The sequence below is a fragment of the Callithrix jacchus genome, chromosome 12, assembly GCF_049354715.1.
Source record: "Callithrix jacchus isolate 240 chromosome 12, calJac240_pri, whole genome shotgun sequence".
In the NCBI taxonomy this organism is placed as follows: Eukaryota; Metazoa; Chordata; class Mammalia; order Primates; family Cebidae; genus Callithrix; species Callithrix jacchus.
The window spans coordinates 43,889,389-43,916,446 of record NC_133513.1 but is presented as its reverse complement, the minus strand read 5'-3'; the positions used below and the strand labels follow the sequence as shown (position 1 = coordinate 43,916,446).

General features: G+C 50.0%; 1 protein-coding gene across 7 annotated transcripts in view; it reads right to left on the bottom strand.

The window, feature by feature from the left end:
* GRID1 (glutamate ionotropic receptor delta type subunit 1) overlaps window positions 1–27,058 on the bottom strand; it is an 806,979-nt gene that overhangs the window by 581,457 nt on the left and 198,464 nt on the right. The window contains exon 1 of one of the 7 annotated variants that reach the window (XM_035267806.3): window positions 11,353–11,395. The exons of the other annotated variants lie outside the window; for them this stretch is intronic. The gene's annotated coding sequence lies outside the window, so the exon portion shown is untranslated. Of the gene's footprint in view, window positions 1–11,352; window positions 11,396–27,058 lie in introns of those variants that run through there. 7 annotated transcript variants of the gene reach the window in all.

Sequence of the window (27,058 nt, the reverse complement as noted above, 5' to 3'; positions counted from 1 at the left end):
GAGGGCCCAGAAATAAAGCTGCACACATACAACCATCTGATCTTCAACAAAGATGACAAAAACAAACAATAGGGAAAGGACTCCCTATTTACTAAGGGGTGCTGGGGTAACTGGCTAGCCATATGCAGAAGACTAAAACTGGACCCCTTTTTTATATCTTTTACTTTTTGATGCCTTGACATCTGGGGCCTTGCATACCCTGGAGGGCCTCTCTCTCCCTGGGTTAGTAAACAACTTGCACCAGAGCAGACCTTTTATCTGCAAAACAACCAATCCAGAGCCCAGACCTCCGACCACATTTTATATTGAGATCTCACACTCTGAGCCACTATACACTTGTCCTAATCACCCCAGGGCCAGGTACCAGACAACCAGGGCCACCTCTATGCCCAGAGCCCAAAGGACTTATTCCCACCAGCCAATCCTAAGCCCAGCTACCCTGCCTTGCCTGTTCCTCCCCATGGAAAGCACAGCCAACTCCTGCCCATAGTTTCCCCCTCCTCCCTCTGCTTCCCCATGGCACCTGTTGGCAAGGCAGGCCGTCTTCTCCGGGAGCGAGTATAACAATCTTTTCAATGGTAGTCATCTCTTAATCTATTGGCCTTGCCGTAACTAAATCATAATAAAACTTGTATTAAAACTCCCATGCTCCTTGCAGCACACTCTGCAATAGCCAAGACAGGGAATCAGCCTAGGTGTTCACCAGCAGACGGGTGGATGAAGAAAACGTGGTGTACATGCACAATGGAATGCTATTCAGCCTTTAAAATGAAGGAAATCCCGTCATTTGCAACAATGTGCATGAGGCTGCAGCATATTATGCTAAGTGAAATAAACCAAACTGAGAAAGACAAATACTGCATGAACTCACTTACAAGTGGAATGTGAAAAAGTTGAACTCAGAAATAGAGAATAGAAATAGAAAGGTAGTTACCAGAAGCTAGGGAGTTAGGGGATTGGGAGATATTGGTCAAAAGAGATGAAATTTCAATTAGATAAGAGGAGTACGTTCAAGTGATCTATTGGATAAATGTTGACTATAGTTAATAACAATATATTGCATGTTTGAAAATTCATAAATGAGTCGATTTTAAGTGTTCTCACCACAAAAAAAGCATGTGAGATAATGCATACGTTGATTAGCTTGATTTAGCCATTCCACAATGTATGCATATATCAAAACATGTTGTATACCATAAAAACATATACAAATTTTACCTTTAAAAAAAAAAAAAAGCACCCTCTTCCACAGCAGTCTGAGATTCAGAGCTTAGGAAAAGGCACAGAAACACAGCCCATTGCCCCGTTCCCCCAGGGGTGCACAGAATAAGCACCACTATCTGGGTGATCCTGGGCAGCCACCTCTCAGCCCATTTCCTCACCTGCAAAGCAGAGCCAACCCCACCTTCCTCCTACGAGGCCTTAGATCCTTTAGTGAGGGGCATACATTACAGCTGGCACAGTGCAAAATAGATGTTCAGCAGCTGTCAGCCCCCCTCCAACCTTCTCATCAGTGCACGAAACGCCCCCAAAAGGGCTCTCAAATGAGCAAATCATCTTTCTTGTTCTAGAGTCTCATCAAGAAGGTAGATGCCATCCTGACAATCAGGCGACACAACGGAAAACTAAAAAGGTCGTCTCTTCCTTCTGTGATAATGGAAATTCCAAAGTTGTAAAGTGGCTGAAGGGGAAGGTCTGTCATTGAAAACTCTTTGAGAAGAGAAACAAGTTTTTGCCTCTGATAAAGGCTGATAGTACCCAGGAGCCTTCTGCTTAGATGGGTTTCAGAACCAGCCACAGAGCCACGTAAGGGCAGATTCAGGAAAGGGAGTGAGTGGTCTGGATGGCTCCGCATGGGCACGTTCAGACTGTGTGTTCACACGTGTGCTGGCTGTTTCAGACACACAGACCTTAATGAGCCATACCCACACCCCCTGCCTGGGGCCCTGACAGTGGAAGGCTTCGGTTGATCCAACCACGTTCGTTTCCCACCAAGCTCTATTCCTTTCCATTTAAAAAAACAAACACAGGGAAAAACATTTTAAATAATCAGGCTGGAAGATCGAGATTAAAAACAATTTAAAATAAACGTCTACTCTGGCACTTTGGAAAAAACATACCACACTGCATTAAGTGCTTTGAATTAAGTAAATTATGCCAAGTAACTAATTTACATAATTATCAAGATTTGCATTTTACACATGTTATGATGAAAATGGGTTTATAAAATAATTCTTCACCAACTTCTGTTCCAAGTTGGGTTCCAGTATTTGGATAAAATTCCACGGTGTTTATCTGCTACTGTCTTTCATGTTTCAAATCTCTGGCTCCTTCAATATTTTCTTTTAATCTGGCAGGTCCCTTATTCCCACTGTAATAAATAGTCCCTTTGATTTGCAATTCCCTTCTGTCAACTGAGTAAGATCATATTTTTAAAGAATCCATAATATGCTAATGATTTTTAGAATTTTCACAAATAAAGTTTGATGTCCCCGTCACCTTTCACTTACGAGGTATTTGGTATTGATTTTAGCAGTTCTTCCTCTATGATCTGCAGGGATTGTTTTCAGAGTCCTGCTGCTTTGACACCTTTTTTTCAGGATGAGGAATCTGCCTGGCATTTCCCCACAAGCTTCTTGCCTGCATCAACAGGCCCCTCAGGGCAGGAGCAAGACCCTAGCTGAAGGTGCTCAGCGGGATGCCTGCCTCCAGCCCTTAGGTGCTTGGTGCCCGCAGGCCTGGAGCCAAAACGCCCTCTCCCTGAGCTGCTGGATTCGTCAATGCTTCGTTTCTTTTCTCCCTCTCTGCAGCTTGTGAGGAAGGCTAACTATACCACAAAAGATGAAAAAACCGAAGGCCAGAGAAGTTGAGCTCCTCCGTCAGAACACAGCGAAATGACCCACATCACTGCTTTGATGGAGCTCTGGGTGTTTTTCTGGACTCCTCTTTCATTTAAGTAGAGAAGCAAATCTAGAGAAGTAATTTTCAAGTGTTTGTCCAAACAGCCACATGTGAATTTCCAAGGACCCCAGAGCTGATGCTTTTGGATTTTGTGTGCCCCTCACAGTGGTCCTACCCCTAGACAGCCTCACTCTGCCCAATTTAGAGGCAGCAGCTGAGGCTCAGGGAGCTTAAGAGACATACCCAGAGACAGCCACCCGTGATTCCACCTCCTCTGTGGCAGGTCCCAAAGCCCAGGCTCTTTCTCCCATGGGAGAGCCACAGCTTTGCCTTGAAGTGGCCTCCCTGAGAGCTAAGCAGCAGCTCCTCAGGCTGTGGGAGCTCTTGGGCACAAAGCGGAGCTTCAAAGCTCACTCCAGTTCGTGACTCTGTTGCTGTCATCCTTTCTCTGCCTCACAGACAGGAGGCAGTGGGCAGGAGGAGTGGGCTTGGCATGGCTGGACCCTAGGCCCTGGTCTCAGGGTTCCCTGGCATCCCTCCTATCCAGAAATGCCACTGTGGCTATCCTACAGGGGGCGTGCAAGGCCCCACACCTCTCATACCCAAACATAACCACGCACAGGTCCCCAGATGGGCTGTTGGGTTCCATGAGACCTTTGATCCTGACATCCTCCCTCTCTTGTCCATGCAGAAAGTGCCTCTTCATCCTTCAAGTTCCAATTCCCCACTCTCTGAAGGGTTTCTTGAGACCTTCCCTGGCTGGACCTTCCCCTGGGGAAATAGACCCCTTTGCGTGCTCTTCCTGCTGTTCCTAGTATATTCTCAAACATGTTTTCTCATCTGTTTCCTGTTGGGCTCCTTGAAGGTGGGGACAGGGTCTGATCCTTCTTTCCAGTATCCATGATACGGCATGGGCTGGTTGGGCACCAGCCATAGGCTTGGAGCAAGCCTGAGTGGGTGAGATAGTGTGAACTAGTCCCATCACCCTGTCCTTGAGAGGGTGGGAGGTGTGGGCAGTGACCAGGGCAGCCCCACATGTATTCTGCCCCCCAACCCCAGGGCATCCTGGGACACTGCTGGTCCCAGGAATCAGGAGGGCCCTCTGTGTAGGTGGGTGACAGCCCAGATTGCTTCCAAGCCAACTCCGTTAGGGCTTCTCTTTCTAGTAGAACGGGCTTTACTCAGAGTGATAATTTACAGAACTAATGAAGATGCTGCATTTCACTGTGTAATGTTACTTATTAATACTGATTGCAAATTAACAGCTGATAATGGCAGGTATCACATTTTCCTCTTGCCATTCTCAAATGCCAGGCTCCAGTGTTTGACCAGCCTGCTGCATGGTTTCTCTGGAGCTCTGTATGCCTGCAGTGGCCACTCGGTAGGTCTGGGGTAGGGATGAGGGTTTCAATTTCTTGGTGTACAGAGAGCAGAGCCCCTTATAGCAGACAGATCCAAGGTTGGATCCCAGCTTTGTTCTGAGGCAGTGACTTATCTGTGAAATGGGCGTACTCTGGTAATTCCCTATAGGTGCTCAGGCTCAGATGAAATGTGTGTGCCAGTCATCTACCTCAGCAACACAAACCAGACTATTGCAAACGTGAGGGGGTTTGCAAACCTGCCTCCTTCTCATCCCTTTCCAGGTGCCTTCGGCTTGTTGGTGAATGAGGCTAAAGAGCTCTGGCTCTGGAGTCAGAGGTCCTGGGTTTGAGCCCCTTCCTGGCTGGATAACCTCAGGCAAGACATGAGGGTGTCATAGAGATTAGATGAGACAGTATATGCAAATTATTTACATAGTGCCTGGCAAGAGGTCAGACCTTGATAGGACGCGCTGTATCCTAGTCAGCTTGGGCTTCCATCACAAGATACCTCTTGCTGGGGGCTTAAACAACACACATTGAATTCTGACAGTCTGGAGGCTGAGGAGTCCAAGATCATAGTGCTGAATCTGACGTCTGGTGAGGGCACTCTTCCTGGTTTGCAGTTGGCCACCTTCTCACAGTGTGCACACGTGGTGCAGAGAGAAAGATCTAGAGTCTCTTCTTTTCTTATAAGACCACTAATCCCAATCAGGAAGTCTCTGCCCTTATGACCCCAATTACCTCCAGAAGTCCCCTCTTCTAATACCATCACATGGAGGGTTAGGATTTTAACACATGAATTCTGAGGGAGCACAAACATTCAGTCTGTAGCGTGCTGTTACCATGATGCCATCATTGGTTTGGCCATATCACGGAGAGACGTCATTCTGGCACACAGAAGACAGACGTGAAGCAGCTGGGACAGAGCCCATGTGAAGGGCGGGCTGCTCAGAACAGTGACCCATCCTCTACAGTGCAGCTGCCGCCCCTCACCCGCCTGTGCCTTGCCAGCCCTGACACGGGAGGCTTCTGTCTTGACAGCTTCCCACTGACCTCATGACAAGTGTCCTTTAAATTATGTATTTAATTTACATAATTACTCTCTGATATTTACTTGGGTTTAATTTGTTTCCTCGGGAATCTGCCTTTGAAGGGATAGTGCCAAGCAGAGCCGGAAGTGAAGCCACAGCAAGGGGCCTACAGATGCCACTGCCCCTCGTTGTGGGCCTCCCGACACCACTTCCACAGAGGGACCTCACTCTGCCTGAGCTCCAGGGTACCACAGAGCCTCTTGTGACTGAGCCCAAGGGGTGCCAGGTCAGGTGGCATCTGGGATTCTGCCCCAGGCCCGAGTCTGGGTGCAAAGGAAGGCCTCCCTCACTGACACATTCACTCATACACACACACATGCTCAGGTAGGCCGACTCACCAGTGCTCACACTCACCTACACTCACACACACTCAGTGTGCCGGAGCCCGTCGTACCACCTCACCAGAGCCTATTGTTAAATTTTCAGGAATTTGCCAGCCAGTTATTAAGCACGGTCACTATGGATTAAATTATATAAATCTGGGCCAGGCGCGGTGGCTCATGCCTGTAATCCCAGCACTTTGGGAGGCCGAGGCGGGTGGATCACGAGGTCCAGAGATCAAGACCATCCTGGTCAACATGGTGAAACCCCGTCCCTACTAAAAATACAAAAATTAGCTGGGCATGGTGGCGCGTGCCTGTAATCCCAGCTACTCAGGAGGCTGAGGCAGGAGAATTGCCTGAACCCAGGAGGCGGAGGTTGCGGTGAGCCGAAATCACACCATTGCACTCCAGCCTGGGTAACAAGAGCGAAATTCCATCTCAAAAAAAAAATTATATAAACCTATCATTAAACAAATTATATTAACAAACAAAATTGATAAATATACAAAGCTCATCACTCCCTAATTATTTTGCTTCATTTTACTGTTATCTGTGCTCTCAAGGCTATTAATGTCTATCCTATCCTGAAGCACAAGAAATAATGGGTGTCATCGTCTCCCAATTCCATGTCCAGGGACATCATGCTACTCAAGATGGGACTGGTGATCAGCAGAGGCTGGAAGCTCGGCAAGAATGGGGTGGTGACAAGCTGGAGACTCAAGCCCAGGCAGCCAGGCCATTCTAGGAGCAACACAGGTGGCCCAGGGCCTCTGCAACCCCACAGAGCCCTGCCACCAAAACATGCCTGCTAAGCCCCCAAATTAAAGCCACATCTATATTAATTAAGAGACAGGATCTGCAGGCCTAATGGGGCTGCCTGCCTATCCATCACAAACTCGTTACCTCCTGCCAAAACCTCTTGGGCCAGATTACAAATGGGATGCAGGGTGGGGGCCAGGGAGGCAGGATATTATCCTGAAATATAATTTGAATTTTCCTTCCAAAACACCATCCTCAGGCTGATCCATCACATGTCTGCACCCGCCCAGGCCTGGCACAAGCAAGGGCTGGACGGAAGGCCTATCCATCACAGGCCTCCAGAAGGCCCTGGAAATGCCAGGGCTGCTCTTGGGCTCTGAGGAGGGTGCAGACAACTGGACTAATAGCATGATCAATGCCAGTGGGGTGTGGCTTTCGGGACCAACACTGTCCCCTCTCCTCCTCCCAAGGGCACTCTGGGCCAGGGGAGCAGGGAAGTAAGCCCCCATTTAAGGCTTATGAAACACCTTCTTTACACTGCCCCACACACTCCCCTTCATTTCCTCCTCACAGCAAGCCTATGAGGGCAGGGTTTTCATTCCTGCTTTACAGAGAAAAAAACTGGGGCCTAGAGAACCTCAGGCACTCTAGTAATAAGGGCTGAGCCAGGTGGTCTGATTCTGTCCAGCTCTGCTGCCTGCAGGAGAGTGATATACAGAATGTCAAACCCCAAGGACCACAGTCCCCACCCTGGTCTCCAGGAGGGCCCCCAACTTCTTGACCAACCTCCATATCCAAGGGGGTCCATCCCAGCAGCAGCAGGTGTCTTTAGAGAATGGCCCCGGATCCTGGGCATCTTTCTCACCACTGCACATCCCCAGGTCCAAGCACAGAGCCTGGCACGCAGTAGCAGCTCAGTAAAGTCACATGAAAAAATGTTCAAATTAATTACAGAAACGCAATTCTTGCCCAGGGGTGGAAGCCTGAGTCCAGCAGGAGCCCACTGGGTTGATGTAGAAGCCCACACCAGAGCTGGGCTGTGTGAATTGAAAAGGAAGGACTCACAGAGCTGCCATGGTGGGCTGGCCAAGACCACACACCTCTGTTCGCTGCCACCTCTCCAGGAGCAAAACCTGGGGATACTCTGGCAGTGCACCCTGCACTGTACCAAACCCCATACACTCCCCATCTCATTTAATCACCCCAGTGACCCCAGGAGGGCAGGTCTATTATTATCCCCACTTCACAGATGGCAAAACTGAAACTCAGAGAGATGAGTGCCAATGCTGTAGGTCCAAGTCAGACTGACTACAAAGCCCCTACCCAGAGTCGCTGTGATATTTAGGAACATGCCTCCTATACAGAAGCCCTTCATTCTTGTTAGTCCCCTTCACCTTCCAGAAAAACCAATAATCAAAAATAAATCCACGCTCTGCCAGATGCCCTCTGCCCAGGCCAGCACCATGGGCTGTATGGTTGCTAAAGGCTGGGGAACGCCCTATGGTGGCCCTGGGTCTGTTCAGCCCCTGCCTGCAGCTGGTAGCTGGGTGTCAACTTTGTCCAGCTCACCCAGGCCCAGTCGACAGCTGGCCTGCCATTCTTCAAGGTGTCCATCATACAGCCTCTGCTTGGGACAGCAAATGGGCTCTTTCCTGACCCACACCTGCCTTTTTTTTAACCAACTTTGCAAGAGCAACTGAAGAGGCAGATTCGGATTCTGAGTCAGAGTTTTCACTGCAATTATAGTGATTTCCAGTTTAGAGAGAAATGAACACCCCAGAAAGCATTTAGAATTGATCCTACCATTCTGGAATAGCAATAAAACTTCCTAAGGAATAAAATATGAGCAGTTCATCACAAGCCCTGTCACCAGGATAAAGGGGAGATCCAAACGTCTGCAAGTGGCACAGGTTCTCGGGGCAGTCGGAGGTGTCAGAGGCTCTAGTGGAAGTCCCCCCTTCTCGTCTCCACTTCCCTGCCCTTTCCACTGAGTATATACATCAGCTGTAAATGAGGGGACAGGTTAATAGTCCTCAGGAGTCTCTAGTGGTCCAGGCTGCCCACACCTGAAATGGTTGCTTTACATGTGAGCCTGTTGAGCTGGGGTGGGGTGTGTGGGGAGCTGCAAAGCCCACCCAAACCCAGCCCTGCAGGCCTGTGTGCCAGAATCAATGTGGGCATCAGGAAGCCAGTGGTCCAGCACTGGAACAGAGAGGGCAGGAGGGAGGAAAGTCATGAATCTCCAGCTGGGGCTGGGCTAGGTGCTTGCCTCCAGTAAGTTCTGAAGATCCACTCATGGGGTGCAGGCCTGAGGAGGACAGGAAGGCAGGGCAACCTCCGAGCAACAGGACAGGTGCAAGGCATCAATGGTGACCGTGCCTGCTAATGGGGAGAGCAAAGCCCCCAGACACCCAAAGTAAGTTCCAGTCCCCAGTCTGACCTTGCTAGCTGAGCACTGCCCAGCTAGCAGGCTGGAGGAGGAGTCAGATGTAGAGACAGCTGCAACAAGCTGCAAAATTCAGAGCTCTATCAATCAGATCCATATGTAAATGCTAGGAGAGCCCAAAAGAATGCCTGACCTCTAGGGAAGGTGTGAGCAAGGGAAGAAGAGAAGGGCAGCAGACACATGCATAGCTTGTTGCCTGCCCAGCATATCCCTCTTCTTCTGGAAACAGCTCCCTGCTCTTATTTGGGGGAATGCCTTTTTATTCTACTCCAATCTGATCTTGTAGTTCTGTGGGTGCTGCCATCCATGCCTCCTGTCCCCCAGGCACTAGCCATAGCTCTTTAGTCCAGGAGAGGTTACATGATTCAGGCCCAGCTTGTCAGAGCCCTTCCCTGATTTTTTTCAAATCCTAACTAAGAGAAGAGGGGTGGCCCGCTATACGAAGCTGGTAGGAGGCTCCAGAGGTGAGAGCTGCCATGTTTCTTGTCCAATGGAGGAAGCTGGGGTGAGGGAATTGACCTATATACAGGTGAAGAAACCAAAGGGCCACATTTGAGTCCCTGGTTGACAAAGCCAGAGGCTCAGATGGCCCCCTGCCCTTTAACTGAGAAAGCTCAAGGTGAGTTTCCAGCACCCATTGCCAAAAGAGAACCATAAGAACAAAAGCACAGAAGCAAAAACATGTGTGACTTGTGATGGTGTTATGTGGCAGCAGATGGGGAAGGGAATGTCGGAAGAGATGCCTAGAACAAGTCATGTCCAGGTGACCTCATGTCTCAAAGGCCAGCATGATGGCTCTGTACCCTCATTTCGGAGGAAGACCCTAAAGTTGAGGAAGGACATAAACAGGGCTGGGCCAACAGAAGTGGACTGGAGAAGACAGTGGCCAGGTGTGGGAGGTGCCGTGACAGACCCGGCAAGAGAGGATGACAGGTGGGGTCCAAGGGGAGGGGCATCAGGAGTGAACGGGATAAAGGGGAATAGTCAACAAGCTGACTGTCTGGATGCAGAGAGGAGAAGAAAGAGGAGGCCAGGATGGCTTGGAGGCTTGCACATAGGACCTCTGGAAGCATGAAGATGGCAAGAGTGAATCCATGAACCAGAGAAGGAGGAACAAGCTTAGGATGGAAGCTATGAGTTCTGATGGGGGCTTGTTCACTGTGAGGTATTGGAGCACATCTTAATTAGATGCTTGAAAATGGGTCCAAACATGGTCAGGGCTACAGATGTAATTTGTGGTGTCCTCACCACAGAAGAACAACGGAAACCACCGATGTGAATGCTGGCCCAGGAAGAGAAACAGTGCAAGACAAAATGAGGGCGAAGGACAGGGCATGAGATTCAGGAGGCAGATTCCCTCAAAGCAGGAAAAGTGGGCACTTTCAGTAAGCAGCGTGGCCAAGAACACTGAGTGCTCAGAGGGTTCAAAGGTGGTAAGCTTACAACGGTGCTGCCCATGCCATCCGTGATGCGAGGCCCCCAGAGAACTTCCAGTGGAGTGACACGTGGAGAAACACAAAGAAGGGTTTGTATGGGAAGCTCAACCGTTTCTCTCCCTAAAACACATTCCCTTTCCTCCTGCAGGTGTTCACCAGTAGGACCCTTCCCATGGACAGCTTGGAATTGGGAGTATTTTCCAGTAACTTGAGTTCTTAAGCCACCTCTGTGGCCCCCCGAAAGAAAGCAGATGGAGAGTCCAGGGAGTGACAGTGAGGTTACCCTAGAGACAACCTGGAATCCTCCCAAATTATAAATGCAAGTTGACAGCCAACAGTCAATAAAGGTGTTGTCAGCATCCTCTCCATAATTATCCAAAATACAGAAGGTAGGGGGCTCTTCTGTACTGTCCATAGGCGTGGCTGCTTGGGCTCTGGCTCCAGCTGCTCCCACAGGTAGCTGTGGTCTCCCTGAAAGGATGTTGGGCCCCTGGAGCATGGGACCAGCACACACTAGACAATAATCAAGGGGATTTTCAAAAACAGCATGAGTTCTCAGGATCTTCTGCTGTGTCATTTCATGCCAGACTTGTCCCCCCAGCTCAATGCTTCTGCCCTGACACAGCCCTGCTCACAAGCCTCCAAGGCTCCTGCGTCTGTGGAAGAATTTCCATTCCTCGGCCTGAGACTGAGCGCCCTGACAGAAGGGAAGGGCCAGGCCCTGGGAGTCAAACAGCCCTGGTCCCAGTCTTGGCTTTACCACTCATCAACTAAGGTGCCTCTCACCTCTTTCTGCACCTGCATTCCTCTACCAATGAAATCACTGATTACAATAAAAAGGGGAAATGTATCTCCATTACAGGGTAATTGTGAGAGTTAAAGATCAGGCATTGTGGCAGTGCCCAGTGTATTGCAGCTACAATGACCATCATCAGAAATTGCCCATCCCAGACTCACCCACCTACTAAGCCCCTGGGAAGCAGCTGATGTGCCCCTTGCCTATCCTGGCTCTCACCAGTACCCTGTGACTCTCACCAGCACCCTGTGACTCCTGACCTTTCCAAGTTCTCTCTGCTCTGTAGGACTCAGCTCCAACCCCATTTGAAAGGACTCCCAGACTGAAAGAAACACCTTTGTGAGGTCACAGAGGTACCACAGAGACAGGAAGTGATTCAAACAGGGCAATCTGGGAGGCCATGGGACAAGTCAGGAGACCCTGAAACATAGCTGAGAGGTTTGTGCGACCAATGGGAAGCAAAAGATGAGCAGATGTCCCCAGTCAGACTCTGCACCCTGAGACAGAGGATGGGTGATCCCACACTGTCCAATGTGGCCGCTACAAGCCACAGGGGGGCTCCTGAGCACTGGAAACGAGGCGCAATCCATTAAGATCAGCTGTAAGTATAAAGCCAAGGTTGAATTTCAAAGCCTTAGTACAAAACAAGGAATGTAAAACATTTCATTAATTATTTTTATATTAATTACATGTTGAAATGACAATAATGGACTAAAAGAAATATACTAAATTAATTTCACACATTTTCCTCTTTACTTTTTAAACTTTAAATTACCTATGTGGTTCACACTATATAGTCATGTGCCACAAAATGACATTTCAGTCAACACTGAACATGATAATTCCATAGGTTACAGTGGAGCTGAAAAACTTCTATTGCCCTATGATCTCATAGCCACAGTAACATCATTGCCTTTTCTATGTTTGTTTAGATACACAAATACTCACCACTGTGTTACAGTTGCCTACAATGTTCAGTACAGTCACATACTGTGCAGGTTTGTAGCCTAGGAGCAATAGGCTATCCCATATAGTCTAGGTGTGTGGGTAGCTGGACCCTCTAGGTCTGTGTAACTACACAGTAAGCATGACAATCTGCCCACCTAAGACACACTTCTCAGGATGTACCCCCATGATTAAGCAATGCACGACTCCATTTTTGTTAGAGCTGGGCCAGAGCCTTGTCTGCCCCACAGGACACAGCTTTGCTCAGCATGCCTACTCATCATTCTTGGGACAGAGGCAGGAAGCACAGGGCTAAGTAGCCAGGGTTCAACACTGGACTCACCCCTTACCAATCATTTGGCAATGAACAGTTTTAACCTCTCTCTTCCTTTGTTCCTCACCTATAAAATGGTGATTATAACAAAACCAACCCATGGGATTCTTATGAGAATTAAATCTACATTCAAAGCAGGTAGAGTAGTACCTAGCATGTGGTAAGAGCTGAACTAGCTCTATCACCACCACCATCATCATCATCATCACAACCACCATCATCATCATCATCACTTTCACTATCACCTTTATCATCATCACTGCCATCATCACCATTATCATCACCTTCATCATTACCTCCATCATCACCATTATCATCACCTTCACCATCACCTTTATCATCACCATTATCATCACCATTACCATCACTTTTATCACCTTCATCATCACCTTCACCATCACCTTTATCATCATCACTGCCATCATCACCATTATCATCACCTTCATCATTACCTCCATCATCACCATTATCATCACCTTCACCATCACCTTTATCATCACCACCATCATCACCATTATCATCACTTTTATCACCTTCATTATCATCACCATCATCACCATTATCATCACGTTCATCATTACCATCATCATCACCATTATCATCACCTTCACCATCACCTTTATCATCATCACCACCATTGTCACCATTACCATCACTTTTATCACCTTCATCATCATCACCACCATCATCACCGTTATCATCACCTTCATCATTACCTTCATCATCACCATTATCATCAACACCACTACGACCATTAACATAACCATCAACATCACCACCATCAACACCAGCATCATCACTATCGCCATCATCATCGTGTGAGCCAAAGCACACTTGTCCATGCCATTCCTCCAGAACACCAATCCCTCAACTGGGGGATTAAGCCAGAATGGGTCTGGTTTCTACACAAAGGAACCACCCATAGATAGGCATGCTATGCTCAGTCTTGCCAAAGCCACAGCTGAGTCCCAAGGCATCCTCCAAATGCCCACTGTGTGCCTGTCCTCACCAAAGCACAAATTTCATTTCAACCATGTGGAATTCCCAGTTCAGTGCCGATCATCTACTCTGCCCCTCCCCTCCCAGCTGCCATGCCTCCTGCAGACCAACTAGCTACCACTGCCACTCTGGAGTAACTCTTTAGGACCAATGGCATCAAGAGTTTTCACAATTATGCCAACAAAAATAAAGCTCACTATGTATCTTCTGGCATTTAGAGGGGAGGGGAAGATGGAGGCATGGTCAACAAAGGTTCAGGAGGCTGAGTAGCCAAAAGCCAGCAACCTGCTGGTGGTCACCATTTTCAGACCCAGGTGCCTGCCCACATGTGCTGTGCAGAAAGTAGCCCGTCATCAGCAACCCCCAGTGCCACAGGAAGAAGGCCACCAGCATGCACTGAGGGTCTACCATGTGCCCGGAACCATGTGCTCGGAACCATGTGCTCCCCCATTAGCCCTTGCTAGAGTCCTTCCAGGGGAAATACTGATTTTTACAGATCAGTAGCCTAAGGCTCAAAGACGTGAAGTGACTTGCCCAGGGTCACACAGGATATAAGTGGTAAAGCAGGGAATGGAGTCTAGGAGATTCCATCCCAAAAGCTGTTCTCTTAGAATGGTGTAGCCCACTGTCTGAGCACATGCCTAGCATGCTGGAAACAAAGCATCCTTATTCTTAGAGACCAAAAACCTGCCTCAATCTCTCAACATCTGTTTGGATACTCTCCTCAATATTCAGGAATGAGGGTGTTCTTGTGAAGAGGTGTTTACCCAGCTGGCTCTCAGGAAAGCTGTGCATTGCCCCAGGCCTCCTATCTCTCAGCTGACAACACCAGCAACAACAGACAACTGCACAATGTGAAACACCCACACCTTGGCTGCCCAACCCCAGTGACACAAAGAACTAAGGAATTCTTAGGATCAAGAGACAGCGTGAGAAAATAAGCTGGTAGCAAGGAGTATCCAGGGTCTGACATCCTAGCTCATTCAGGCACATTCAGGGTTTCTGAAGCCTGGGTTGGGGGTGGTGGGGATGTAAGAGGGAAGATGATGGGGCACTTGGAGGAGTGACTCAGTCTTAGAAGCTGAGCCAGGACAGGCAGCTAAAGGGAGGCAAAAGCATTTATGAAGCTCTCACCTGGTCCCAGGCTCTGGGGCAAGTTGACATGTGCTACCCCCACTGAGTGCTCCTGCTTCTCCCATGAGAAATGCCTTAACCCCATTACACAGATGAGAACAGTGAGGCTCAGTGAGTTCCCTAAGCCAAAAAATAAACTTAGAAGCTGAGGCTGGGAAACTGAGGGTCTCTGTAGGACATGGGTGCTTGAGGGAGTCTCCAGGAGGGCTGATCTCTCATCAGTCAGAATCTGCCTTCCCAAAAATGCTGCACATCTCAGCCACATCACCCCGGTTCCAGACAGGGCTTTTTGCAAGCAGGTAGAGGTGACTTGCTGGCTGACTTGCCTGAGCCACAGGCTTGTAAGCAGGTGGTGGCAGTCACAATGGAACTGGATCACTGAGATGGCCGGAGGTGGAGGAATTGATACCAACATCTCAATCCACTCAGACACCAAGAGGAAAATCAAACAAAAATTACATCCAGCTTCTTCCTGTTAAAACCAAATCAATAGAGAGGGCAGAAAAACAAATGTGTTGTATTTTGTACAAACTTCCGATTGTCACTCTCTGTTTACTGAAGGAAAATGCTGGTGGTCACCCAGGAAGGGCTCCTGGCAGCTGGCCTGCTCTGGAGGGACAGCAAGATACCCAACCAGTGGCAGGGCTGTGGCAGGGTGTTTTTGCAATGCCACTTTACTTCTAATTAAAATTAAATATTAAACAAAAGAATATGTATGAATGTGTTTTGGGGTAATTCATCCACATGGACCCCCATATCCTTTGGGGCCTTGGGTGGGTGGTATCCTAGGCAGCAAGGCCTAGGGTACGGAACGGGGACGGAAAGGGGAAGAGGGTGCAGCCATCACAAGGAGGGAACTTCCCTGGGAGCAGAAACAGGAAAAGGGCAAAATCATGGGCCCAGGGACCCTGCTCCCATGCAGGGAGCAGGAAGAAGAGACACACATCCCCATCCCAGCCACCCAAACCCCAGCCAAACAGCTCCTCCTTTCCAGAGCCCAGTGGGGCCAGCTAACTTCGAACTGTTCTCTCACCTAAAAGCAAGGGGCGGCCAATCTTGTTTGTTTTCAGAAGCTTTCCACAGGTAAGGCATGTAGTCTCAAACCCAATATCCATTTCCAGTTCTGCAAATCCAACCCTAAAAACGGGGGTGTCTGTGCATGAAAAGGGTCTTGGGGCCACCTTTTCAAAAGTCTAGAGGCATAAAGTCTACTTAGACCTGGAGCTGGCACAGTGCACACTGGTGGGCAGGTGAGGGTGTTGGATCGGGCTGTCCATCCTGAGGGCAGGCACACATTGCGCCCAGGTTTCTGTGAAGAGAGAGAGGGTCTAGGTTGGCTGGTCCTTCCCCTATGTGCTGGAAAGAGACACAGTGGGTCTGGGTGATGGGGAGAGAAGGACCCTTGCTGAGGTGCTGTTGGGGCATTTTATCAGAAGGTCCTAAGAACTGAAGCTAAGACAGAGCTCCATCTGCCCAGGTGCCTTTCTCCAGGATCAGGGGTGGGTGGTATGCATCAGTCCTATCAGGCGGGTGCAGGAAACACTGCATTGGCACCTCCCTAGGCATGAGTTAGAGTTCTGCCACTCCAGGCAGAGGGCCTTGGATCCTGTCACTTCACTGCTCTGAGCCTCTCTCCCTCACCTCTAAAGGGGTGCTCACCTTGTGGGGTGGTGGCACAGGGCAACTAGTGTGAGTAGGGAAAGCAGGGGCTACCTGTGGAGTAAACAGGTGCTGGCCTGGGAAGAAAGACCCTACTGGCACAGTTGAGTGTGAGCTGGTTTTCCTAATAAGGTCAGGGCCCAGGGGACTCAGAGCACAAGGCAACATGGGGGAATGTGATGCTGGAGATGAGGTTGGGCTCAAGCAGGGAACGGCAGCCTCAGCCCCAATGACAGCCTGAGCGGGGGTCAGGGAGACTGCGCAAGTCTCCTTGGACACTGGGCAAGTCAGAACCAGGCTGGAACTGTGGCCCAAAGAACAGAGCTGGGAGCCCAGAGCCCCAGAGGAAGAGCTCAGCCCATGGGCTTGGGCATCTTAAGGCAGTAAACTCTCCCTCCTAAGGCAGAGGACTGACCAGTCCACATTCCAAATGCACTCAGGAAACCTAGGAGATCTCAGGCCTCAGACCTGTGGCTGTGGGATAAGAATCCCTGTGGAACCCTTGCCAGCAGCCCTCAGGGGGCAGAGCCTGACCCACTGTATGGAGAAATCACCATTCCTTTTGGCTTTACTATTCTTTGGGAATGACCTTTGGGCATCTGTCCCAACACCCAGAGAGAAACTTCTGGGCCATCCTCTGTGCCCAGGACTGAGATGGGCTGCTGCCAACAGGATCCTGGGGTCGCAGATTTCTCTCCAAATAGGCAGCCTGGCAAGGGGTGTATGTCTGACCCACTGTCAGGGGCATGGGCCTGAAGGAGCCTTCTGAAAGCCAGTGTTGAGGGGTTGTTGCGTTGGAGAGGCCTGAACTAAGTAGCGCACTAGGGTACAGGAACCTGAGGAAACACAGGCTGAGATGCCGAACCTGAGTGCCAGGAGGCTGGAGAGGTGGAAGCAGGAAGTGGGAGTGACTCCGTGAACCTCCAACAGGCCAGTGCCCTCAGTGCCCTCTGTGCATCCCAGGCTGGTATGGGGCGGGCTGAAGCTACTTGGAACAACAGGGGTGGAAGCAGCACAGCCTGGCCTGGCACTTGTGCCTGAGCCCATGGCTGCACTGGGCCATGGCACTGCCAGCTGTCTCCATCAGGCCCAAGTAAGGCACTCCATGGCTCATCCTGTCCTTGAGGGCCACAGCAGAGGCAGAGCTAGGGGCCGCCAGGCACAGCTGTCCTGCGAGCACACCCCCCAGAACAGCACTTTTTGACACATTTCTTAAAGATCCTCTGTTAACATGTCTACTGTTAAGCCAGTGATGAAGCCTATGAGCGTGACACTCTGGTCTGACACCAGGCAGGCAGAGAGGGGGTCAGATGCTGAGACTTTGAGCCTTGCCCCTGCAGCTGGCCTCTGGCTGCCCCTCTGGCCCAGAGCCATGAGCACGGACTCCGTGTGGGAGGCCCGGGTCAGACAACGCTTGTTGAGTGCCCACTCGGTAGCAGGGACAGTGGGGGCTGTCCATCTGTGGTCTCTTAATCTTCTTTCTGGGAAGTATGATTATCCCCACCAAATGGCTGAGAGGATGAAGAGCACAGAGGAGGAAGAGTGGCCCAGCCCCCTCCCCCACCCCACCCCACCCCCGCTGGCATGTGGTCACCTGCTCAGCCTCACCCATCTCCATGCATCACCCTGTCCATCTCAGAAGCCACTGGCATGGCAGGGAAGGGTCTCAGGCCTGAGGCCCCTGCACCACCTGGTGCTGCTCACTCCAGCTGGCCCTAGTCCCCAGAGCCCAGGTGGGGAACAGTTGTCAAGACAAACCCGGGCAGCTCTTTTGCCAATGCACCAGGCTGGGCAGAGTGGGAGGGGCCGTGTGAGCTCAGTGAATAGATTACCCGCTTCAATTATTTTATCTAACGATGACATTTGTACTGTAAAAGTCAGCACAAAAATCAATGAATTTTAAAGGACAAAATCTGGGGGAGGCTCCAGCCCAGCGACCTGGAACAGCAGCCCAAGAACCAGGAGGAAAGAGAGGCTGAGAACCAGGGAGGTGAGCAAGACTCCCAGGATACCAGAGCTGGGATGGCCCACCCCGAGCAGCACCAGGGAGGAGAGAACAAAAGGGCTTAGTGCTGAGGCCCAGCCCTGAACCGCACAGCCTGGAGCATTCATTCATTCATTCACGCACAGGATAAATATCTACTAAGTGACACTGTGTTCCAGGCTGTCTGCTGAGCACAGTCTTAGAGGGACAGTCCTGCCCTCACCCAGCACAGTGAAAGAAACAGAAGTGTAATAAAGCCCATAACTACACAATCAAATAGTTAAATTACAATTAAACAAGGACAAAGCCTAACTTTGTCAGGGGATCAGGGAGAGTTTCCCAAGAAAATGGCTTTAAGCCAAGGCATGGAGGAGTAGTTTGCAATGGGTGCAGAGAGGTGGGACAGGGAACAGCCTTCAGGCAAATGGAATAGCAAGAACAAATCCTGGAGGCCTGGCTTCCTCAAGGACCATGGAAGCCATTCCCTCCAATGTATTTGGTCCTACGCTCACTCATCCCTTCTCTTGGGGCCCCAAGAGGCAGTGGATGAAGCTGTGGGCACATCAGTGACATGAAGGAGGCAGCATGGACAGTGATAAAGCATGTCCTCGGGTGATGGGGACCAGAAGGCAGACCAGGTATCTAAAGGCCAGAGAGATGGAGCAAAGAACAGTGGACAGAAGCAAATGTGCAATGAGGGGGTAGGAAATCTGGGGAAGAAGTACCTCCAGCTGCCCTGCTGTGTGCTCCAGAGGCCGACAGTGCCTGGCAGGATGAACAGCCATGGAGCAGCCACAGGGGGTTTCAGTCAACCCCAGCTACAACCAATAGAAGGGAAAGAAAGATCTGTGATCCTGGAGGGCTGCTCTCGGTGCACATTTCCCATGTTCCTTTATTACATTCTGGTGGGAGGAGGAGGAGCAGAGTGGGCAGAAGGTCCTGATGAAGAACTAGATCTGACACAAGGCCAAGAAAAATGGTTGTGTCAAAGCATCTGCAAGTTGCTGTGTTGCTTGGGGCTCAAATTTTCTGGAGGAAAATGCCTGAATAGCCCTTTTTCTGTGTAAAGGACCAGGCCCAGGCTAGACCAAGGCAGAGAGGGAAAAGGGAGCCCATGGGCCCTTGCAGGGCAGAACTGCAGCATTGCTTGCTGGCCTCCTGGAGACAGGGGCTGGGAGAAGAAGGGAGGTACTAAGCAGTGCTGAGAGCCTATCCCTGCCGAAGCCCAGGGCCAAGGATCCTGCCTATGGCTGACCCAGTCTACAAAGAGGGACAGCCAATATTGGGTAGTAAGTTGTTTTTAGTTCTGGGGTGGGTTTAAGGTTAGAAAGACGGGCTGGGTTAAGGGCTAGAATTCTTGGAGACGAGATCAAGGTGAGTGGCCATCCCTCCCTGTATTCCCAAATTTTAAGTGACAAACTGTCCCACTGACCACCTCCCAGGAGGCTCAGGGGAGGAAACCAAGGGCGGCTTCTGTTTAGGGCAAGGCGGAGCTGCGAGTGGCTGGAGGGAATCGACATTCAGCAGGGCCTGGGATTCGGGAGGTAAGACTGACTCCTCATTCACACCCCCAGAAATCCTGTGCAGAGCAGCAGCTCCCACCACAATCGGAGGAGGCTCAGGTCATGTTGATTGGACATGAGAGCAAAGGGAGATGCCAAAATGCTGAAGACACAGGGAAAGGTTTCACATTCATTATGCCTTGGCTAACTATGGAGTAAATTCGACCCACAGACCGGCCTCCTTCACATGCGTTCTCTCGTTCTCAGCAGTTCTTTATGTCACTGGCATTATCTCAGCAGCATTTACTGAGCCGGGGGTTGGGTGGGGTGCAGCCTTACCTGCATTTTGCAGATGTTTTCTCACTTAGTCCTCAAGAGAACTCACAAGGCCTATATTACTATCCCATTTTGCAGATAAGCACAATGAGCCTCCAAGAGGATGAGTAACTGCACACAGTCCGATAGCTGGGAAGCAGCAAAGCAGGGCCTGCAGCCAGGACAGCCCAGTTCCCGGCCTCACAGTACAAACTGGCCTGGCTGATATTTAAAACTTAGGTGGGACCAAATACTCCATCTCTACTTTCTCAAACCAGGTTTTATGTGAGCACATGCAGTTCCCCTCAGTCCCCACAGCCATGTCTCAGCTTTTTCTGGGCAATCTCTATTTCCACACTATTTGTGGCAGGCTTGGTTGCCGCTCAGCCCCCAGTACTTTCTTACCTCCCAAACAGTTAAGCCTGAGCCAGGCCCCAGGCCCGAAGTCCCAAATCTCAAGCGCAAAAACCTTCCTGCCTTTGTGTTCAGGAACTGCTAGGCATTGCTACTTTTCTGCTGCAGCAAGGAATCTGGGCCTATTGGCAAAGAGGCTGAATGGGGAGCACCCTCCACCCAGCCCAGAAAAGACCCAGCCAACAAGGGTAGAAAGGGAAGGCCTCTCCTTCCCTGCAACACTGTCATCTTCCCTGCAAACCCCAGCACCATCTTATCAGGAAGACCAGAGGTTACTCCACAGTCCTGAGAACACTGATCTGTTGGGAGGCCAACCTGGAGCTTCTAATAAGGCAGGACAGAGGGGCCTGGGCCCTGGGAGGTTGTCCAGCCAGTCAGGAAGCCAAACCCTCTCTGCTGCTGTCTTCCTGAGGATGGGCAGCAGGGAAAAGGGACCACAGAGGAAGCCTGAAGGCCTGAGTGCAGGCCCCACCAAGAAAGAGTGCCTGCTGCCCAGAAGGAACCACTGAGCTGGCCCCAGAGAATGTGCATGCCTGCTCTGGAAGAGAAGCAAGCATCTCCCCAGGAAGTAGAGGGCAGATCCCACAGGCCCTGGCTGTTCCCAAGGACATCAGGACCACGCAAATGGAGCCAAGGCCCTGTGGGGACAGTGGTTGCTGGGACAGTAGCAGACACCCTGCCCCTGGCTGTTCCCAAGGACATCAGGACCACACAAATGGAGCCAAGGCCCTGTGGGGACAGTGGTTGCTGGGACTGTAGCAGGTGGGAGGGCTTTCCAGCAGCAGCCTCACACTTTGGCCAAGGCGTCAGGTGTGCAGCATGTCAGCTGATCCTCCTTGTGCCCAGGCGGGTTCCATAGCGTTGTACCTGTTTCACAGATGAGGAAACAGGTTTTGCTGCCTTCCTGCCCCACCATCACTGCAGAGCCAGTCCTCCTTGGCCTGTTCCTGAGCCTCTTATGTTAGACACAAAAGGACTGATTCTGCCTTTCTCACAGAAGCACCAGGCCCAGTTTGGGCAGGTTCCACCCAGGACTCCCACCTGAGCCTCTCAGGAGACATCCGTGAGAAGACAACACTGTGTTCCAGCAGGGGAGAATCAGAGGCAAGAAGCTGTGACTGAGGAAGGCACCAGGCCAGGCACATAGTGGGTTCTCCAGGATGTAAGGAGCTACAAGAAGCCCCACAGACCCCCACAGCCTTAAGCAAACAGTTCAGGCTCAAGAACTGACTGAGTGCAACAAAAACCAAAGAAGAGGGGAAGCAGTTAGGCAGGCTTCTTGGAGGAGGCAGACGTGGCATCAGTGGTTTGAAACGAATGCAGCCCAAAAAGGTCTGGACTCCACCAGAGGCATCACAGGGCAAGGTGAGCCTGCATGAGTGGAGCTTCATTCACCACCTCAGGCAGCATGGTAACACTGAAACGGAGAGTGGGCCTTCGAGTCTAATGCAAATCTTTCTCCTGACATTTAGGAGAAAGATTTAAGTCCCTATATCAGTAGATCCTCAGTTTCTACACAATCTCACCAGGCTGTGTTTGGAGCTGAGGAGACAATGCAGGCAAGGGGCATGGCCCCAGGCAGGGAAAACTGAATCATGCCCACCCTCGCACTGCACTGAGATGGGAGGCCATGCCCCAGCTGTGGGCTGTGTTCACTGAGGGCTCATCTGAGCCCTGGGAAGCCCTCAGAAGCCCGGATCCCACAACGATCTCCAGAACCCAAGAGCCTGCTGTCCACACAACACCTACTGATGCAAAATCCCCTGTGCCAGGCATGGGAAGATTTCTGAGCCAAGTGCCCACTGCACCTTAAGGAGTGGCCTCACATCCCAGCCTTGAGGGAGCTTCAGCAAGCCCAAGGCAGAACAGCAAGTAAAGACGACAGGGAAAGAACACACTCAGGCTTTGCACACACAGACATGCAGAAATAGTCACATACTCAAAGACACACAAAATACCTGTGTCTGGAAAGACTTTCTAACTCACCCACTTACCCTGGGGGACAGGGGAGAGCAAAGACCCAAGGCAGGCGTGCATCCCAGGCCAGGGGCACAGGAGGCAGCACCATTCAGGGAGACCCACTGGGCACAGAGTATGAGCTGGACCTTGTGAGTTCAGCTTGATCTGAAGAAATTGAAGCTAGAAAGGGGGCCCAGGCCCTCAGCTCCAGCCGGCCTCGCCCCCACCCTTACACACCTGCAAGGGCACAGAGTGCTGGTGCAGGAAGGCTATGGGACAGTGCATCTGACATAAAAGGTGCTTCCATGCACTGGTCCAGGCCAATCAGGATCATGGCAAGAGCTAGTCCTGACTACAAGAAGGCTTGTGTCAGACCTAGAGATTTGGTCACAGCAGACCAAAAGGGAGCCTCTGAGAACACTGCCCTGAGATAGCAAAGTGCCTTCCAGCAGTGACCCTGGGCTAGACAGACAGAGAATGAGGCAAGTACTGTTGGGCTTGTCAAGCCATACTGTAGCCGCAGGGGCAGTGGTGTGCTAGGAAAGGTTTCGCTGGCTCTCTGGAAGTAAATAAAGCCCTGACTTGTAGCATTTGCCAACTTCCTTGATGTAAATATTTCCAGCATGGTAGATTTCCAGCTGCCAAAGTGACATGACTAAGCATGGAGTTAGGATGCCAGCTTCCAGCACACCCCTGCACGGGGGTACACACATGTGCCCAGTTCCATCATGGGGTTGTGGAAGGGATGCTACCAAGGAGAACATGAGAGTGGGAACCAAAGCCTGAAACCTCAGGAAAAGTTCACAGGGCAACCCCTAAGGCCTGGTGAGTCCAGAAAGTCAGAGGGGCACAGAGTTCCTCTAGGAGTTTCCAGCAGCAGTCCAGCATGGGATTTCTGAAACGTGGTCACTTCCAATCCCCAGGCAGAAGGCCCCCACCAGCCAGTCCAACTCAGAAGTCCCCAGAAGATGGCCCCAGTGCCAGAGGCAGAGCCCTGCCATGGCCTACAGGAGGAACTCCCCAAAGATGCCCCATCCCCGGGAGATTTACCGCTGAAACAGCCCAGTGGCAGCCCATGTGACTCCATGCTGCTCCGCAGCAGCCACCTCTAAGCCAGCAGGAAGATGGCATGGTCCAGTAGACAGTGATTCTAATCAGGGCCCTACATCCCACCATCTGTGTGTCCTTGGATGCACCACAAGCCTCAGTTGACTCCCCAGTAAAGTGGAGCTTCTCGTAGGAGTGTCATTTGAGGCCTACAGGAGATAATGGCCCTAGCACGGTGCCTGCCTCCAGAAGCCCTGTCACAGATGTGAGCTCCCCTAGGAGAAGGCGATGCCCTGTTCTTTAATGAATGGACCTGCTCTTCTCCCTGCTGGGCCTGCCCATCTTTAAGAGGGTCCCCACTTTGCTCCCCCAGGGACCAATGAACAGGGACAAAAAAGGATGTGCAGAGAGCCTGCAATGGCTATGCACAACTTTCCTATTGTCTGTCTCTCTCTGACATACACATATACACCCACACACACACACACACACTCCAAGTGCCAGCGGACACACACACCCCCCAAGTGCCAGAGGACACACACATACACACACACATACTCCAAGTGCCAGAGGACACACACACATACACACACACATACTCCAAGTGCCAGAGGACACACACACACACCCCAAGTGCCAGAGGACACACACATATTAACACACACACACCCAAGTGCCAGAGGACACACACACACATATACACACACACACCCCAAGTGCCAGAGGACACACACCCCAAGTGCCAGAGGACAACTGCTGACATGTTTGGCTGGCAAAGGAGGAAGAGTCCTTCTCGGGAATGTGTCAGAGCAGGAGTGAAGCTATTTTGGGCCACGTTCTAAAAGCTGAATGGATTGCTGGACCCGTGCTTCCCGTCTATTTTCAGCCAAATCCCAACCCATTTAAAATAGCATGTTTACTCACAGGTTCTCCTCTGTACTCAAGTAAAGCAAAACGTTTACCCCCCGCCACCCCGTGCTTCCTCCCCCAACTCATTAAGCACTTCTGCTTTTCCCTGCCTTCAGACTGCCGCCTCCTATTCAGTGTGACTCCTCTCTGAGGCAGTGGTTCTCAGACTTGAAGGCATACTAGAATCACCTGGATGGTTTTAATACTCTGCCCTATACCAGTTACATCAGAGCATCTAGAGGCAGGACTCAGGCACCTGTATTTTTTGAAACATCCCAAGTGATCCCAAGGTGCAACCACCATACAAAGCATGCTTTGGCCCTGCCAGGGCAACAAGAGTTTAAATTAAAGGGATAGTCCTCATTCTTCTCAAGTTCAAAAGAACCACTGGGGAAGGGACCTGGGGCAGCAGAAGTGTTTCTGCCTCCAGCCCAGGGGTTTGGTCTGCAAGCCTGAAAGTTGGAAAGGAAGAAGATCCCCAAGTCCAAGGCCAACCCTAACAGTTCTGTGGGTCAGCTTACGGGGTCTCTCCCACAGCATTTTAGGCAATTAAGGCGGTATTGAAGAAAGAGAGGTAAACTAGGACATCATAAGTCCATTAGATTAGCTATTCATTGGCTTTATCTCTCTTAACTGAGGTGGGAACCCAGAGGGTGAAGATGTCAGCAGGGCTCAGGCATTCACATAAGTCCCATGGGAAAGAGGAGGGTCTGCAAAGGGAGGAAGGGTGGGGGCTTTGCAAGGAAATGCCACACTGTAGACTGTCTAAAAGATTCCCAAGCTTCAAGAGAGACGGTTTTAAAGACCAAAAATTTGGAGCAATATGAATAATCTACTTTAGGGCCATTTAGAAGGCTTTTAATTCGAAACCAGTATGTGGTCATTAGAAACTTGAAATGGTAATTCTACATAAACCACTCACTTCCAGAGTCTTCATAGCATGATTCATATCAAGCATTTCAGAAAGCAAACGCCGGAGGAGCACGTTCTTCCCGAATGATTTCAGCGAAGCACCTGGAGTTAGAAACTCTACGTGGCATGCCAGGAAATACTTTACACACAGTTTTTCATTTAATCCTTTCCTCTGTGATGTGGGTGGTGTGTTTTTTTCAAGCAGCTTTATTCAGATATAATTTATATGCCATAAAATTCACCTGTTTTAAGTGTACAGCTCAACAGCTTATTATATTCAGACTCCTGCAACCACCACTATGATCTAATTTCAGAACTTTCCCATCAACCAGAAAAGAAACCTCATGACCATCAGTAATTACCCTCTACACTCCCTTCCCCCCATCCCACCCTAGCCCCTGGCAGCCACAGTGTGCCTTCAGCTATCCTGGACATTGCATAGAAATGTTAGTGTACAATATGTGGTCTTCAGTGGCTAGCTTCTTTCACTTGGCATAATTCAAGGTTCATTGCCACTGTAGCACTCACCAGTACTTCATTACTTTCTGTGGCCAAATAATACTCCATTGTGTGAGTATACATCAGGTGTATACTTATGCATACACCTACTTTATCTTCATTTTGCAGATGGGGAGTTACTGCCCAGGTCAGAGGATTAGTGAGTGCAGAGGCAGGCAGTCTGCCTCCAGAGCCCACACTTAAGCCTCTAAAACCTCCCTCCCACTGCAAAGTACTGCCCTACTTAATCCCATGGTATGAATCATTTTCTAGCAAAAAATAATATGACTATATTATATGCATGTAATTTTGCAGAAGTATCCAGGGATAAAAGCAATCTGTCCAGGAAACCCGATTGATAGTTTCCTGTTCTCATTAATATTTGCTCATTACTTATCCATCCATCCTGCCATCTGCTCCTCTCTCTAGCCGGCAAGTGATAACAGCACCTAAGATTCCAGAAATGTTAAGGCCATAAACCCTAAAATAAAAAGCAAACAAGATTCCTTGTATGAGAAAAAAAATTGCTATGATATGATTTTACTTTACTTGTTATTTAAAATTTTCAAATATTGGAAAAAGAGTAGTTGGCCTTGTGTATTTCTTACCCAGCTTCAACTGTTAGCACCTAAACCTCACCCAGCCCAAATTAAGTTGAAGAAAATCTCTAGCATCACATTTTTCACATGTATACATTTCAACTGTATCTCCAAAAGACAAGGATTTTTCCCTGTTTTTGTTTTATCCTGTTCTGTTTTGTTTTTAACAGACAGAATATCTGTCTCCCAGGCCGGAGTGCAGTGGCCCAATCACGTCTCACTATAGCCTTGATCTCCTGGGCTCAAGCGATCCTCCCACCTTAGTCTCCCTAGTAGCTGGGACTACAGGTGTGTGCCAGCAGGCCTGGATAATTTTTATCATTTCTTTGTAGAGACAGGGTCTTGCTATCGAGCCCAGGCTGGTCTCAAACTCCTGGCCTCAAGTGAGCCTCTTGCCTTGGCCTCCCAAAGTGCTGGGATGACAGGCGAGAGCCACCACACTCAGCCTGACAATTTTTGTAATGTAAATGCAATGCCATAAGCATACCTACAAAAAGTAAGCAATCCCTTACTATCTTCCAGTAACCAGCCAGTATTCATATTTCCCATGGTCACATAAATTTTTTTTACAATTTTTCCAAATCAGAGTCCTGACAAAGTCTATACATGTAGCTAATTGTTTGATACATCTCTTAAATCACCTGTAGTCTACACTTTCCCCCTTGGTCTTCCTTTCTCCCCACAAGGCAGCACACCAGCATTCCATAGGACCTTTGGAAATCATTCAAAGTTCTA